This window comes from Puma concolor, chromosome E4 (genome assembly GCF_028749965.1).
Source record: "Puma concolor isolate L17-30 chromosome E4, mPumCon1.1.hap2, whole genome shotgun sequence".
NCBI classification, from domain to species: domain Eukaryota; kingdom Metazoa; phylum Chordata; class Mammalia; order Carnivora; family Felidae; genus Puma; species Puma concolor.
The window spans coordinates 43,965,153-43,982,024 of NC_141683.1; the positions used below are offsets into that span (position 1 = coordinate 43,965,153).

At 37.3% G+C, this 16,872-nt stretch overlaps 2 long non-coding RNA genes across 2 annotated transcripts in view; one reads left to right on the plus strand and one right to left on the minus strand.

The window, feature by feature from the left end:
• Positions 1-11,526, minus strand: LOC147572628 (uncharacterized). The gene is made up of 3 exons (XR_015245893.1): positions 11,386-11,526; positions 10,986-11,120; positions 1-250 (listed from the first exon to the last, which is right to left on the minus strand). It is a non-coding gene; the product is annotated as an uncharacterized LOC147572628 (long non-coding RNA).
• LOC147572629 (uncharacterized) overlaps positions 11,075-16,872 on the plus strand; it is a 21,898-nt gene continuing 16,100 nt past the window's right edge. The window contains exon 1 of the long non-coding RNA XR_015245892.1: positions 11,075-11,116. This is a non-coding gene — a long non-coding RNA (uncharacterized LOC147572629). The remainder of the gene's footprint in view (positions 11,117-16,872) is intronic.

Here is a 16,872-nt window from a genome sequence, read left to right on the forward strand (position 1 = left end):
TCTCATTCCAAATTAAATTAAATTTAGCAAGCACATTTATTGATTATTTACTACATGAAAAGTATTCTTTCATATAATACCTTTACATCAAAGTAATGTACAGGAAGCAAATGATCAGCAATCTGTGGTTTCCATCCTCCAAGAGCTAGCCAACCATGGAAGGAACAGTCATCCATCCACACGCTTCACATTCTAGACCAGTGCTTCCAGTAGGAGTTTAATGCAATCCACATATGAAACTTTAAATTTTCTAGTAGTCAGATCAAAAAAAGTAAAAAGAGGTATAAATTAATTTCAATAATGCTTTATTTATCTAATATATTTCTAATGTTATCATTTCAATATGCAATCAATATGAAATTATTGAGTATTTTCCATTCCTTTTGTCATACTAAGTTTTTGAAATCTGATGTGTATTCTGCAGGTATACCACATCTCAATGCAGATGCAAAATTTTCCTCAGAAATAACTTGATCTGTGGTTGAGTTTCATAATGGAAAAAGCAGATTTATATACCCAAGTTGTTCTATCCAGACATGTTGAAGAGTTTTGCAATAACTGAGTCAACTGTCAAAATATCAATCCCTTTAATATCTCCATTCACATTTCTAAAACCGGTTCATCTTTTATAGAAGAATTTCTTTGACTTTAAAACAAATATATTTCAGGTTCAAAATCATGTTTGTCCAAGTTAAATAAACTCACTAACTCTTGTACGATTAGTATCAAATTCCAAAGGATTTTATATAAATTGAAAGTAACTCTAAATTTATAAATATTAAACTGTTATTCAAAATTTTCTTGCAGTTTATCCAGCTAATTTGTGTAATGCTGCCAATCATGAATAAAACCTTATACATTTTGGTCCATATTAGAGAAAGTATACAAGTTATTAGGATTGATTTATATCACGAAAATGTTCAATTTCAACATAAATGCTTGCAGATTTATAGGTCTCATATAACTTTTCTCCCCCCTTAGAGCTTCAAATGTAGGTGTTCCTTGAGAAACATGATAGTGAGAAATCATAAGTCAGTAACACACTGACATTTTCATCTTTGATCACTAAATATTTAGCAAGCATTACTTCTGTTTCCAAAAAATTTAGTTAATCGCACAACAAATCTTTATAAAACTCTTCTACTATTCAACCAAAATGAAAAGAACACAAAGTTATTAAATTTATTGTCTCCTACTTCTTTCACCATTTCATAAACCAACAATGATTCATGTTCATTTGCACATATATACTGAAAAATTTTAACTGTATCCATGATACTTCATACTGTGCTTCTGAAAACTAGGCACAAGTATTTTCAATATATATTAAAAAGGAACAAAAAAATGAGTTTCTCATTAGCAATTTTTAAAATTTGAATCAGTTGATCTTTGACGTTGTTAGAAAGTTCTCGTATGCTATGAAAAATTATTTGGTGGCTTTAACTAGAGATATTTCGCTTTTTGGAAAACATATGTTTTAGTCTTTTCTTCATAATTTTCTAACAAGATTTCTAAAACACATAACTTTTTATACCATCTCTCCATCTAAAAGTGTTCATGTGTGCAGGTGCACACAAGAATTCAAGTTGTTTTATAGCTGAACAATGTTACAAACTCAGATCTTGCTAAAAATCATTTAAGAATGTTTTGTTGGTCATTTAATCATGGTTTTCAGGCAATTAACTTCATTGATCTTCTTTTGACTATTGATCAAATTTACTATTTATTTGTTGACCATGTCCATTTTCTTATCTTTAAAATGCTTTTTATGTGACAAAGTTTTTTGGTTTTTTTGGTTTTTGTAACAGCAAATTGCAATTCAGTGTGAAATTTGCAGCTTTCCTTCTTTCGATCTATCTTTTTTCTTTACTTTTCTGGGCATAGCACTAGCGTTTGCATTTTCATTTGATTCTACATCAGTATTACGCCCTTGTTTTAAATTTAAAAATCCATCCATCCTTATTTTTTTAATCTGGAAAAATAATTGAATTGTATTATAATTACAATAATGTGTTTCAATTTAGTTACCAGTTATAATTTACATAGGTACCACTATAACCCAAACTGCCTGCATAAAATATTCAGATAAATGCATTACATTACATTGGTGCCTAGAAAAAATATCATTCAGGGGCGCCTGGGTGGCTCCGTCAGTTAATCATCTGACTTCGGCTCAGGTCACGATCTCGCGGTTCGTGGGTTCCAGCCTCGTGTCGGGCTCTGTGCTGACAGCTAGCTCAGAGCCTGGAACCTATCTTTGGATTCTGTGTCTCCCTCTCTCTCTCTCTGTCCCTCCTGTGCTCTCTCTCTCTCTCTTTTTCTCTCTTTCTCAAAAATAAATAAAACATTAAAAAAATTAGAAAAAAATATCATTCAAATGGAATCAGTAGGTTGACACTGATTAGATCAGTGATGTGTTTATGTGTAATACTAGAAATGACACACAGGCCTAACACACACACTATACTATGGTAATAAAATCTGAGACAACACAGTGGTTAAAGTGAAATATGATCCTACCAAAACAATAAAGCTGTGCTTAATGGAGAAATATTTTACACTACTGCAGTTTTAAAATTAAAATTAAGCAAGTTTAAAAATTCAATTCCTCAGTTGTATTAGCCACATCTCAAGTGCTTAACAGCCACATGACTAGGTGGAAGGCAACCTCCATCAGATTCTCTACCTTTGTCTCCTCTCTTCTATCACTTTTTTTTTCCTTTCTCCCTTTCCCAGAGGAGAAAGAATTGTTAATCCAGTTGGGTTCCAAGTCATTGACTGAACCATATTTCCTAGTTGTTGTTTCTTCCATTTATTAGTGCCATGTAGATGGTTGGGTAAATTAAACCACAGTCAGCCTTCTGGTATCTCTAGTTCCTTCTTTATAGCTAAGAATCTGCCTCTTCACAGCTGACTGGTCTTAACCTCTCTCTCTGTCTCTCTCTCTCCCCCTCCCTCCCTCCCACTCCTTCTATTCAACTAAGTGGGCACATTGACTGAGGGCTTCCCTATTGGAAATATGTCCTGTCATGTTGCATTATCTTCTGTCTTTGTCATTCATACTGATATAGACTGAATGTTCATGCTCCCTCCCCAAATACATATGTTGAAATCTAATCCCCAATGTAAGGGTATTTGGAAGTGAGGCCATTGGAAAGATCATGAGGGTGGACCCCTCATGAATGGGATTAGTGCTCTTAGAGACAACAGAGAGCTCCCTCGTGACAAGGGAGGACACAGTGAAAAAAGGCCATCTATAATCCAGGAAGCAGGTCTTCACCAGACATCAGATCTGCTGGCACCTTGATATTAGAACTTCCAACCTTCCCAAACTGTGAGAAATAAGTTTCTGCTGTCATTCAGTCTAGAGTATTCTGTTATAGCAGCCCCAAAACACTAAGACAGACATATTCCTAAGTGCATATCCTTGGCTTGGTGGCTTTGTCTCCAGCAACATGCCATTGACTAGAAGTTGGCAAGTCCCAAGATTTGGATTTAGGGAAAGGACAGATCTACAGTGGCCTTTAGGCTTGGCCACAGGACCCTACCTAGGTCATTAGGGCATGGCACTGGAGATAATTTTAGTCAGGACTCTCTGATGCAAATGAGTAAATCCAGTGGAAAGTAGCTTAGGGGAAGAAAAAGAATTTATTGCCTTATACAATCAAACTATGGAAGGGCAGGAATGTAGCTATTTTATCCTTGGGGGTGACTATAACTGGATAAATATGCCTTCTGGACTGTCTTTTGCCCCTGCTTTCCTCAGCAAATTGGCTTCTTTCTCTCAGACCAGCATCTTCTGTAAGCTAGAATCTGAACACCTGCATCTTTCAGCTTTCCCTCTGGAGAAAAAAAAAAAAAAAAAAAGAATCTCTTTCCTTAATTTGTATTCAAAAAAATCCCAAAAGGGCCCCAATGGCCTAATTTAGATAATCTGATCCCCTGGGAGAGTTGGAAGGGGAAGTAGTTCCCAAAAAAACAGTAAGAGATGCTGTTAGGAGGAGAAGTGTGCCAGAGAGACAAAGAGATGTCTATTGCCAGGAATTACAAACACTAGCCCAATTTCTAATAAGTCCATTTGTATTTCTTCCCTCTGTTTAAATACTTTAGTAACTTTAGGAGGGCAATGTGATTGGGCAAAGTCAAGATCTTTTTTCTGGAATCTTGAAATTAATATCAATATTTCATCCATGCTTCTAGTACAGCTCAATAAATGAATTCAAACTTCAGAATGCTTATTTAGAATGCTTCAGGAATGTGTATTGATGCATATGATTTTTTAAAAAACACATTTTTTAAACACAATTTAAAAAAGGGGGGGGGGGGGCGCCTGGATGGCTCAGTTGGTTAGGTGACCAACTTCGGCCCAGGTCATGATCTCGTGGTCTGTGAGTTCGAGCCCCGCGTTGGGCTCTGTGCTGACAGCTCAGAGCCTGGAGCCTGCTTCAGATTCTGTGTCTCCCCCTCTCTCTACCCCTCCCCTGTTCACACTCTGTGTCTTTCTCTCAATAATAAATAAACATCAAAAAAAATTAATAAAAAAAACATAAAATGAGTATGATCTGATTATTAGTGATTGAAGGCTCTTTCTGTTGTAAACTAAAAGACAAAAAAATAAATCTGGCTTACAAAAAAAAGAAAAATTGTGAGCTCGTGTAATTGAAAAGTCCAGGAGTAGTTTTACATTAGACATGACTACCTCCAGAGGCTCAAACAATGTTCCCAGGCTTCAGTCTCCTTCCATCTCATCTCTGCTTTGCTCTGTCTTGGCTCTTTTCACAGATGGATTCTACCCCCATGATGACAATAGTGCTGCCTGAAGCTCCAGACTTATATCCTATCTTCTTAGCAAGTCACAGTGGAAAGAACCTGCATCATTTCCTAAAGTTCCAATAAACTTCCTAGAATTGGCTCTAATTGCCTCTAATGAGCCTGGCAGGGGTGGCATCAACCTCACTAAAACCACCTGAACTCAGAGAAGGAACTATCAATTCCCTAGGGAAAGTCAGGGCACTTTTACCAGAAAAGGGGCCAGTGGTTTCTGGAAAAACAAAAATGATCAATCTCTGATACATAGATAATTTGAAAACTAAAAATAATAATCCTTAATTTCCCCATTCAAATATAACTATTGTTGGTATTTTGGCAAATTTACTCCCATTATTTTTCATATATATATATATACATATATATATATATATATGTATATATAATTGTAATTATAATCTACTTAAAAATTTTTCTGCTTTTTCTCTTATCATTCTATAATACACATTTTCCATATCTTTCTATAATTTTCCTAACCATAATTTTAATGAATACATATAGATGAACTTGGATGTCAAGATTGCTTCCTTTGCTTCAAAAAATAAAAATAAACTTGCGATAAACATCATCATGCATATAGCTTTTTTCATTGCTTGGATTATTTAGAACAGTTGAATTTCCAGAAGTTGGTTATTGGATCAAAAAGTATACATATATTTAAGTTCTTTGTATATTTTTCCCGTTTCCCAAAAAGGAATGTAAGTATTCATAAAGCTATCAACAATGAATAAGTATTATATATATATAAAATGTTGTAAATTCAAAGTACACTCCTAAAGATGGTGAAGGTAGCAGTTCCTTCAGGGGTAATAAAAATGCTTATGAAGAGGATTTTTTAACCTTTTATTCTATGTCAGTTTTTCATAAACCAGTCATATACTACTCAATTATGCAGTTGCACACTTGTTCTTTTTGGAAAAAAAATTATGCTAATTGTACAAGAACACAAATTTAAAGGATATTATTTAAGAAAGTAATATCAGTAACATGGTATCGGATTATTAGACATTTGAACTAGTTCTCATTTCAATAATACCTTCTGCACAATATAGTTAATTGAACATCTGGGCAAAAATTTGCCCACAAGAACATATATCACAATGTTGTGAATAACACCAACACAATGCAGAGTTTTAGGTGTCTTTTAGGTGCCTCTTCTGAGTTTTAGGTGCCTTTCTCTACGAGTTTGCTAAACATCTCAAACCTGAATATTTTAAGGCATCTCAAACTTGTGCCCAACATAGAAATCATTCAGGAAATATCTGTTTGGTGAGTGAATGAATGAATGTTGACCAGTAAATCTACTTCACTTCCTATCATCCATTATGCTGAATAGCTTTTCATCTACCTAGTTACCCGAACTAGAAACCCCATCATCCTAGAGTCCATCTTCTTATGTACACTTTTACTTGATTAATCACGAAATTCTCTTGATTCTCTTCATCCTGTTGTCCCCACTCTCCAAGCCATTTCTATTGTCCTAGTTCACTCCATCATCATCTGTCACCTAGATTATTGATACAACCTCATTGGTCTCCTTCCTCTAGTCTCAGCCTTTCTTCACCCTCCTAACGTAGTGAACTTTCTAGAATTCAGAGCCATCATGGTAGTCACTTTCCATGTCAAATTCCACAGTGGTGCACCATGCATACACAGGCTAAAATCTAATATCATCTGACCCCTGACTATCTGCCTTTGGCCCACCACTTGCACTTCACACTGTAGCTCAACTACACTGATTACATCCCTCTCAATCTGCACTAATCTTTCATATCTTTTTATTTTTGCATATGATTTGCATCTGCCTGCTCAGAATACTCTCTCTCTCTACTTTGTGAGTCTGATAGCAAATTTTTACTTTTTCTTCAAAACTCATGGTAAGAAAAAGTCCTTTGAAAATATTGAAGGGGAGGTCGGGTGAGGACAGGATCAGCTATATAATTCGGATGAACAGCTCTGAGTAAAGGTGTTGGTTGAAGCTATCGGAGTGGAAGGATTCTCAGGAAAGCATGAAATGAGAGACAAACAGTGCGGGCCGTGTTAGAAGGCAGAGGAAGAAGAAAATCAAGAGGAGCATAGGTGGATGCAATCTTCCATAAACCAAAAGAGGGAAGAGTTTTAAGCAGAATGAGATAGTAAAAACTTTAAATGCAGCAGAAAAATGGAGTAGGATAATGGCCTCAAAGCATGCAGTGGCTTTGATATTTAAGAGGCTTTCATGTAGTCTTAGAGCACCTTCAGTGGAAGATGGGGGCAAAATATGACCAATGTAGGCTAGTTGAAGAAGAAATGGAGTCGAAACTGTAGACTACACATTCCTTTTAAGGGCTGGAAGAAATAGATTGAAAGAGAGCCATTTGGTGGTGACTTGAGGAGTGGACAGAATAAAGGAAGGACTTTTTTTTTTTAAGAATGACTATTAGTAAGCAGAGAGAAAGCAGTAGGGGAGGAGGGGGTGATTAAGATACAGATCTGAGACCCAGGAATATCCCTAAAGAGACTAAATGGGATGGGACCAATGGACCAGAGGGTGGGCCTCTCATATAGGAGAAAAGCACCTTAGTCTCTAAGAATGTAAGAGAAGAGAAAATGCTGGGTGTGTTTGTCAACTTCCAAGATACTGAACAAGGCCTTGCTAACGTTTGCCAAACAATCAAAAGATAAGGAGATCCCTGAGAGGACTTCTACATATTTCACAATATTAGTCCTGGCCAATTTAAGCAAGGAGCGACAAGGGTTTAGTGATATAAGTGAATATGGAAAATGAATCTTTGTGAAGGAAATGGGGAAAGGTAGTGTTAGTTTGGAAATAGTGTCATGAAGATGGCGAGGGAAAGAGGGGAGAATAATACATGTGGCTAACATAAACTGAGGACAGTGTGGTCTTTGCAGCCTGCCAGACAGACCTGGGTGGAATGTTGGCTCTGCCACATACTAGCTTTGATCTGAAACTAGTTTCTTAACCTTCTCTGAGCCTGAATTTCTTCTTCCAAAAATAGAGTTAAAAACGCTTGCCTCGGGGCGCCTGGGTGGCGCAGTCGGTTGAGCGTCCAACTTCAGCCAGGTCACGATCTTGCGGTCCGTGAGTTCGAGCCCCGCGTCAGGCTCTGGGCTGATGGCTCAGAGCCTGGAGCCTGTTTCTGATTCTGTGTCTCCCTCTCTCTCTGCCCCTCCCCCGTTCATGCTCTCTCTCTGTCCCAAAAATAAATAAAAACGTTGAAAAAAAAATTAAAAAAAAAAAAACAAAACGCTTGCCTCTTGGGATTGCAATGGGGATTGGAGATAATATATTTTAAAAGGTGCAAAATATTTACTTTTTCTCACCTTCCATTTCCTCATTTCCTGGAAATATCACCTAGAGATATTTATTAACTATATAATAAAAATCTTCATTAAGGTATGTGCTGGAGAAGCTTTTTTAAAAGACATATGCATAGATAAATTTTTTAAATGCACAAATAGATTAAGATGGTTTACTTAAACATAGCACAAAAAATTAATAGGGTGAGGCAAGAAGGGAGTGAAAAGTAGAATTTATAGCTTGTGATTATAAAAGTATTAGAAACATTCTTTTTAAAGATAGTGTTGGTAGAGAAATCAATCAGTAGTTAGATGATGATGATAGATAGATAGATAGATAGATAGATAATGACAGACAGATTTATCCTACTTTATAAGTAGGATCAAAGATTGATTCATCTCAGTATAAGCAAAAGAACATGGATTTGGGAAAAAGGCAACCATAGGTTTGAATATTCACTCTGTCTCAGACTATCTGGGTGATCTTGGACAAGTGAAAACTTCCTTAAAAGTCTCAGTATATTAGTTTCCTAGGCCATAAGAACGTACCAAAAATTGGGTGGCATAAAAAGAACAGAAATTTATTGTCTCACAATTCTGGAGGCTAGAAGTTCAAAACTAAGTTTTCAGCAGGGTCAAGCTTTCCTGAAGGCCCCAAGGAAAGATCTGTTCCAAGCCTTCTTCTAACTTCTAGTAGCCCCAGGTGTCCCTTGGCTTGTAGAAGCATCATTCCAATTGTCTGTCTTCATGTGGCATTATCCTTGTCTCTGTGTCTTCACATAGTTGTCTTCTTATAAAGACATCAGTCATGTTGCATTAGGAGCCCACTCTACTCCAGTATGGCTTCAGCTTAACTTAAATCATTACAGCTGCAATAACCCTATTTCCAAATATAAAATTATATTCTAAGGTAACAAGGGTTAAGACTTCAACATATCATTGGGGGGGGGGAGGGAGCATAATGCAAAGCATAGCATTTATTATCTTCATTCTTTAGGTGGGAATAAAAGTACCCTCCTTTCAAGGTTGTTATGAGAATCCTGTGTGAATATATATATTAAAAAAACCTAGCACAATATCTAACACACAGTATATGAGAAAAGTAAAGAAGAATAAAAGCCAGATATCAAAATGATAACTTTGGTTGTTACCATTTGATTCCTTGTTATTTGCCAAGAGCTTTTGGTGGAGAGATCTTACCAGGTTCTGTGATTCTTTAATATTGCATTTGCAGGTGACCTTGATTCAATATTTACTAGACACTTACTATATATTTGGCATTGTACCAGGCACAAAGATACTTAGGGGGAGGGGACTTGAGGCCACTTCTGTGATTTTCTAAGGTTGTTTGTACTACAAAGCCAACTCCTTATCCCAAAACAGCACTCAAATCTACAAATTATGATCTAGAAAAGGGGTCAGCAAACTATGAGCCATGGGCCCCAAATTTGATCACATGTGTTTGTAAATAAAGTCTTATTGAAAGACAGCCATGTCTATTTGTTTATGTATGGTCAATGGCTACTTTTGTGTTACTTTAGAGAGTTGAGTAGCTGTGACAGAGTTAGGCCCACAAAGCCTAAAATATTTAGTAATCTAATCCTTTATGTAAATGGTATATTTCTCAAAGTTCAGGCCTTGGCTGATACTCTTCTTGGTCCACAAGCCTATTAATTTTCAGAGCTTCAAGTTCATCTATAGTTTGGGCCCTGGCAACATTGATTTTTCTGGTTTTGAGGCTCAAAACCTTGAGTTCATTCATTCATTTGATCATTCAAATGGATCCTTTGTGATGCAGTCTAAGCAAAAGAAAACCTGAAAAAGATGGTGTCCATATCTTCAAGGAATTTATAATCTGGGAAGGCAATCAAGTCTCTACACAAATGAGAATCACTAAAGGGAGTAGATAATAGCTATAGATAATGGCTTTAAAAGTGGTGAAGGCATGGAGAAGAGAGAAAGAGATAACTTTTATGATCACTATCCATCTAGTTGCTGATGCCAGAAATCAGTCATCCTTGACTCTTCATCTTCAATTACCTGCCACTCCATCCAAGTTTTGTTAATTCTATGTCCAAAGTATCTCTCAAATCCATCTGTATCTCTTCATCCCCACTGCTACCATCCTAGTTCACATTACTGGATCAACACCAACCTACTAACTGATTTTCTTCCTTTAGTCTTGCCTTTCAATACATTCTCCACACCATCATCAGAGTGATCTTCGTAAATTTTAGATCTAATCATGACACCTTGCTACTTCAAAAACCTTTGATAGCTTTTTGTTAGGATAAAGTGTAGTCCGTGTCTTACAGAGTTCTCCAGAAACTGATTTCTGGTTTCCTGTCCACCTCCATTTTTTTCTTGCTGGACTATCCCATGTTCCACCCAAACTGGTGTTTGAGTGTTTGGAACTTATTGTGATCTCTCTCAACAGAAGCATTCCCTCATACTGTTTCTCTTACTGGAGCTCTGTCCCCTCTTCTCTCTCCTCAGTTCCTTACCTCCTTTTGCCCAGCTAGCTCCTTCATTCTTCAGGTCTCACATCAAATGATGGTTCCTACAGGAACCTTCCCTAACTTACTAGTCTAGCAAGATTGTAGTAGTCCCTCCTTATCTCTGCAGGATACGTTCCAAAACTCCTGGTGGATTCCTGAAGCCATAGGTAGTACTGGACCCTGTATATAATGTTTTTTTCCCCCCGATACATGCATACCTATTGTAAAGTTCAATTTATAAATTAGTCACAGTAAGAACTTAACAACTCATAATAAATTAGAATAATTATAATAATACACCGTAATAAAATATATGAATATTATTCTCACTCTCAAAATATTTTTTTGCACTCTACTCACCCTTCTTCCTGTGGTGATGCACAAAGTGAGGTGAATGAGGTAGGCATTGTGACCTAGCATTAAGCTACTATGCCTTTCTGATGATAGGTCAGAAAGTGGATCATCTGCCTCTGGACTGTGGTTGAGAGCAGGTAACTGAAACCAAAAGTAAGGGGGGACTATTGTACTTGATATTTACTGAGAGCCTCCAGCACTTTCCTTATGTAACAGCTACTCCCTTGTTTACTTCTCTCCTCTTGCTCTAAGTACTGAAGTTGGGAAAAACATGTTCCCTCTACTCCTCATCCCATCTCCCCACACCCAACTCACACCCAGCCCCCTCCCCACTCAGACTTGGCATCAACAGGCGCTCAATAAATGTTCCTTGGATGAAAGGGCAGGTAACTTTCCACTAGCTCACTTTTCTCTGTTGCAGACTGTAGGTGGGTCTCAGTGCTGGGGAAAGAAGGGGAACGAGAGAGTGGGCGTGCCTTGGAGGAAGAAGATTCGAAGCCTGGTTGGCTGGGAGGCTTATCTGTCAGGACCAGGGGCGGGGCCAAGAACACTGTTTATTGGCTCCGTGGGGATGGGCGGAGTAGAAATGGCTGTCCTTGCTGGGCAGAGAGAGCCAGTGAGCTGGAATGAGAGAGTCACAGCCTGCGGGGGCGGGCAGGGGCTGCACCTGGAGCGTAGCTAAGTGACATCCTCCTTGGGTGGCTCAGGCGGCAGGTGCAGAATAAGTTGTTAATTGGGAAGCCGAATTCGTGGAGTCAACGCAGGGACAGGAGGGAAGATAATTCTTCATGAGCAGGGAGAAAGAAACCTTTCAGAAGCCAGGACTCCATTATTACACTTAACTTTTCTTTCTCTGTTCCCTCATCCCACCCTGCCACATCATCTAGTCCTTGATTTATTCAGGAAACCTCCTAAACAACTTAGAAGCAGTCCACTGATGCGAAAGAATGATACAGCACAGCTTGGATGTTAATGCTACCAGTTAGAGATGTATAGTTGATTATAATTTTTTCAAGTATTAGTTCGAACTAGGGTGATTTTTTTCACCCTTGCAGATGCACGAATACTGTTACTAATAAATGCAAAGTATATAGAAGCAAAAGTTGTGGGAGAGGAAGAATTAGATGAGTAACAATTACCCAGCATTTTATTTTCTTTGAAAGAACTAATGATACCTGCCTCCTCTTGCATTAGTTAGGTTGCTGTTTAAGATGCTTTTAAAATTGTCAAAATATATCTGAGATGAGGTCTCCACATCCTCAGTTGAAAATTGGGGAAACTAGAATAGTGTACCTTTGAAAAAAAGTACACCTAACCAAGATAATAAAATATGTAGGTGGACAGAAATCCAGCAGCTTTCTTCATAAGATTTTAAACCAGAACTGAAGAAAGACCATCTGCCATCTCATCTGTGTCCACCTTTTTAGAGTCGTCTCTGATTTATTCATTCTACATTCTAGCCAGGCCAAACTATACAGTTTCTCCAGACTCATCTCATTTTCTTCTATTTCCTATACTGCTCCTTCACTATTTTTGCCTCAAAATTCAGCAAATATATCACCTCACCTAGAAAATTCCAGTATCTCTTTTCTCCAAGTACAGGAGTTTCCTCTACCACCACAGTGCTCTGTGATACTTATCTCTGATGGTGCTTGTCCCATTGTGATGTAATTTTTCTTACCAGTTTCTGTACCGGATTGCTAGGGCAGTATCTTTATCTTGGTATTCCTATGTCTGGCTCAGTAGCAGTGGATATTGTGTAGATATTGGATGGACGAATGGATGGACAGATGATGGATGGATGTACAGGTGAAGGGATAGCTGGAAGGATGGACATACATGTGGGAGTGAAGGGATAGATAAACAAATGAATAGATTGATGTTTGTACTAAGAGATATATAGGTGAGTAGATAGAAATAAAACTGATTTAGAGACTGAATCTTGATGGATGCTCTGGTTGGGAAACACTGAAAGGATCTTGATACCAGCTCAAGTAGATTGATGAAAAGGAAAGGGGAGGTAGTTGAGAATGGTTCAGTGAAATCATTCTTTCTATTGGAAAAAATATTGATAAAACATGTACTAAAGTTAATAAATGCCACATTGTAAGGAGCAGATAATACCAGTTTGATATCCTTAGTGTTTAAAATGCAAAATTCTAACATTTCCCTTCCCCTTTTGTCTTCATTTCTTTTTTAATCTCTAGTGTAAATATTATTAAACAGTCAATTGGAATATCCAGTAAGGAAACCCACATTAGTGTGATTATTTTTGAAAGATATCTAAAGTCTTTTTTTGTTGTTGCTGTTGTTAACTAAACCAATTGACTTCTGTGCCTCTAATCCCTGAAAGCAATCATTTTAATAGCAACAACCCTTTTTCTCTAATAATGCCTGACATGCGTAGAGCTTTATAAAATTTAGAAATATTTGTATGTACAATGTCATATCAATAACTCTGTGTGGTTACTTGAAATTGTTCATATTTTATAGATGAAGAAACTGAGACTCAAAGAAATTAGGTCTTATAGCCACATGGGCTAGTGTAATAGATGGAACTAATGTTCACAATTCTTTACTCCCTTCTGATTTTCCACTACAAAGTAACTTTGCAGTGTCTCCCAGCAAAATCAGTACAGTATTCATCTCTGACATACTGGCTTTGGTCTTGGCCATGTATTTGTTAGCCAATGGATTGTTAATGATCATGACATGAGCAGAGACCTTAAGTCCGTGTGGCTTACCTTGACCTCTTATGTTTCCGCTGTTGCCATGATAACATGTTCTGGATAGCTGTTAATCCCAGAAAGAGATATCTGGAGGGGACCAATCCTATCCTAGCTTGGACCCAAACCTAACTGGACCCAGGAGAGTCCAGCTTGGCCCAGCCACATACATGTAAGATCAACTAAACCCAAGCCAACTTGAAGATTTATGAGAAAAGAAAATAAATACTTAAACACAATCTTACCATATGATCCAGCGATCATTCTCATAGGTATTTACCCAAATGAGTTGAAAACTCATGTCTACAGAAATGTTTATAGCAGATTTATTCATAATTACCCCCAAACCAGCATCAAGCAAAATGTCCTTCAGTAAGTTAATTGATTAACAAACTCTGGTAATCAAAACAATGGAATATTATTCAGTGATAAAAGGAAATGAGCTATCAAGCCAAGAAAAGACATGGAGGAGCCTTAAAGACATACTGCTAGGGGCGCCTGGGTGGCTAGGTCGGTTAAGTGTCCGACTTCAGCTCAGGTCATGATGTCGAGGCTCCTGAGTTCCAGCCCCGCCTTGGGCTCTGTGCTCACAGCTCAGAGCCTGGAGCCGGATTTGGATTCTGTGTCTCCGTCTCTCTCTGTCCCTCCCCAGTTCGCGCTCTGTCTCTTTCTCTCTCTCAAAAATAAATAAACATTTTAAAAAATAAAAAAAATGCATATTGCTAAGTGGAAGAAGCCAATTTGAAAAAGCTACATACATACTGTATGATTCCAACTGTATGATGTCTAGAAAAGGCAAAACTATAGAGACAGTAAAAATATTAGTGGTTGCCAGAGATTCAGGGGGAGGCATCAGGGATGAATATATTGAGCCTGAGATTTTCAAGTCAATGAAACTATTCTGTATGATACTAAAGCACTGGATATACTATGACATTATGCATTTGTTAAAACCCATGAGACTGTACAACACAAAAAAAATGAATGCTAATGTAACTATGGACCTCAGTTAATAATAATGTATCAATATTAGCTCAACACTTGTAACCAATGTGCCATGCTAGAATGCAAGATGATAATAATAATAAAGCATGTACTCCAGGCCCTGCTATCTTAGTCATTTACATTTTTTTCCTGGACCCTATAGAATAATTTGTGATTCTTTCATAAATTTTGAAAGACACAATACAGAAAAATTCATTCCTCAGCAAACATTTTTTGAACATGTCTCCTTAATCATAGAAGTACTAGGACACAGAAGTTCAATAAATTTCTGCTGAAACTTTAAACTTCTATTACTTTGCAATAGACTGTAATTTTGCTCAAAATATTCATTGCCTCTTCCATGGGTCCCTGCCTATGGGAGGATGAAATGTCTCTGCTCCTTGTAGCAGGTATGGTCATGTGACTTTCTTTGATCATTGAAATATAACTGGAAATGATAGTCCTGCTTCTGAATGGAAACTTTAATAGCCATTCCATAGTCAGTCACCACCAGTTTCTTTTTCCTTCTGACATGAGACTATTATGTTTCAAATGAGGGCTGCTTTTTCATCATGGGTTCTACAGTGAAGAAGATATTGAATCAATCCTGACCCCACTATAGATGAAAAACAAACTTTTGTTATAAGCCACTAAGATTTTGAGATCATTATTGCCACATAGTCCGAACCAAGGGAAGAACCACTAATTATAGTTTCTTCACATTTTTTAGATTAAAAAACACTTAAAAGTTATTTTTCCTTTTTTTAATGTTTTTTATTTTTGAGACAGAGAGATAGAGTGTGAGCAGGGGAGGGGAAGAGGGAGAGGGAGACAATCCTAAGCAGGCTCCAGGCTCTGAGCTGTCAGCACAGAGCCCGATGTGGGGCTCGAACCCACAAACCGCGAGATCATGACCTGAGCCAAAGTTGGACGCTCAACCAACTAAGCCACCCAGGCACCTCTTAAAAGTTATTTTTCTAACTTTCATATTATGGGCAACATTTTACAAGTTAAGAGATAATCAAAATAGGGTCTATAAATAAATGTCATTTGTGCACTAAACAGTAAAGAAGTGTCCAAACTTCTAGTTGACAACTTAATATGTATCGTGTGGTTAATAAAATACTATTTGATTTAAACTGATGTGTACTATATGTTTTAACATTTTACAATACTTGCTTTTTAAAATTTTTTTAAATGTTTATTTTTGAGAAAGAGAGAGAGAGACAGAGCATGAGCAAGGGGAAGGAGAGGCAGAAAGAGAGGAATACACAGAATCTGAAGTAGCTCCAGGCTCTGAACTGTCAGCACAGAGCTTGACACAGGGCTCAAACCTACAGACTGTGAGATCATGACCTGAGCTGAAGTCGGACACTCAACCTATGAGCCACCCAGACACCCCTACAATACTTGCTTTATTCAATGGAAGCAAGCAACCATGTATTCACCCAACAATCCACATGACTTTTTAAAGTATTTTAAAGTAAGCTGCAGGCATCAGTGCACTTCACCCCTAAACACTACAGCATGTATATCACTAACTGGGGTTATATTTTCTTATGATTTTTTTCTTTTGAAGTAAAATTTATATGTAATGTATAAATTGAAGTGTATCACTCAGTGATTTTTGTGAAACAAATATTCCTATGCAATCCAAATATCAATCAAGACATAGAGCATGGCCATCACCCAACAAAGGTTTCACTGTTAATTTTCAGCCCACAGATTTGGTGTGTGTATGTGCTTTTGAATGTTGCATATATTTTTATTCTCAAGTATATGAACTTTATATATTTCAGGAGAGATTTAAATATATTCCTAGAACTCAAACTGATATGTCATGTTTACATACCTCTTTAGGTCTTAGGAATGATATACTTTAAAAGGAACTGGGTTCTAAAACATAAAACTTTAAGCATCTGATAACTTGAGGATTTTTTTCTGGGCCCTTATTCTTTCTCTGCCTTTGCTTTCTGGATAATTTTGTTTTTGTAATGATCATCCAACAGAGGGAATGTCCCTACCACATCAAGTAGTATCATCATCATTTGTACACAATTGAAACTTTGGCAATCTATGTTCTACAAAAGACATTGGTGGTGCTGGGATATATTTTTCTGATGCTAATCACAACACAGTTATGTGGGTTTAGAGTGGCCAGGACTGAGACTGGTTAGTAAAAG